The sequence below is a fragment of the Centruroides vittatus genome, unplaced genomic scaffold (genome assembly GCF_030686945.1).
Source record: "Centruroides vittatus isolate TY-2023 unplaced genomic scaffold, ASM3068694v2 contig_206, whole genome shotgun sequence".
NCBI lineage: Eukaryota > Metazoa > Arthropoda > Arachnida > Scorpiones > Buthidae > Centruroides > Centruroides vittatus.
Window position 1 is genome coordinate 46,750 of NW_027121276.1, and position 1,238 is coordinate 47,987.

At 34.5% G+C, this 1,238-nt stretch overlaps 1 long non-coding RNA gene across 1 annotated transcript; it reads right to left on the reverse strand.

The window, feature by feature from the left end:
• Nucleotides 1–377: 377 nt before the first annotated feature.
• LOC136970608 (uncharacterized) lies at nt 378–1,029 on the reverse strand. The gene is made up of 3 exons (XR_010880007.1): nt 921–1,029; nt 587–681; nt 378–508 (listed from the first exon to the last, which is right to left on the reverse strand). It is a non-coding gene; the product is annotated as an uncharacterized lncRNA (long non-coding RNA).
• Nucleotides 1,030–1,238: the final 209 nt, after the last annotated feature.

Genomic DNA, 1,238 nt, shown 5'->3' on the forward strand with positions numbered 1-1,238 from the left:
ATAAAACAAAGAAATAAAAAATCCATTAAATGTAAATAACATTTCTTACCGTATTTCTTCCATTGAAGAAGTTCTGGGCATAAATAAAACAGAGTGCCGCAGAACTCGTTTGGACAGCGTTCGAGCTGAAAACAATAAAATCGTCACGTCACGAGAAAAGTACAGTTGAAGAAGAACAAGAAGAGGCGTACAATACTTACTGTGCACAGGCCAAAGTCAATCAAATGCGCTTTGTTGTTCTTATCTATTAAGATTTATTTGGAGCTTATTTCTCTGTGAATAATTCCTATCGGAGAAAGCAAAATAATTTGTCACACAGTGTATATATACGTAAGGAAATTTATACGTAAGAATATATTTAGATAAAGCACCTTTTTTGTGAATATAAGCGATGGCCGAAGCGAGTTGTGCACCGATCCTCTTAGTTTGGGTTTCCGATAATATTCCATTTATTTCTAAGAAGGCTGTCAAATTCTTTCCTTCCACATAATCACAGACGAAACAGTAACTGAAGAGCGCGAATTGTTTATTACTCGAAACATATAACATATTACGAATCAGTAATATCAAAAAACGTAAACCTTACCTAATATCAGTTTCGAAGTTTCCAATAAAACTGACAATGTGAGGATGACTGGAAGCACGGCGCCAAGCAATTCCTTCTGTGACAATGTCGAATTCCTGTAAATAAAAAGGTATACGAAATGCGAAATTAATATATTGTGTATTAGTTGTTTATGGTATATTTTGAAAAGTATTAACAACAATATTATATAAATGAACTGTGGTTTTTCAGTCAACCGTACACACTTCACGTGCCAAAGATAAAATAAAGTAGTACATTCTTTAATTCTACCAACGCCCAAACATTGTATTGTTTTTTCATAGAAAGAATACCGAAAACGAGGCTCGATGCATACCTGATTTAGTAAAAACGGTCGTTTCTCGATGGCTTTGACAGCGATTGTTCTGTCGGAATTTTTACACCGAGCCACATAGACTGTGCCGAAAGATCCATTACCAATTTCTCGGAATTCGTACTTATCTTCGAAATTGTCTAAACGTTTAAGTCCAAATTCAAAATCGTCCGATTCGCATTTCTGTAAATATAAAATATTTTAGTTGCAAAGTTCGTTAATTGAAAAACAGAAAAAAGCGAAGAAACTCGAGTGTTACCGATGAATCGGAAGTCTCTCCTTTTACGCAACAACAGCGCAAAAGTTTACAAAATACACTTT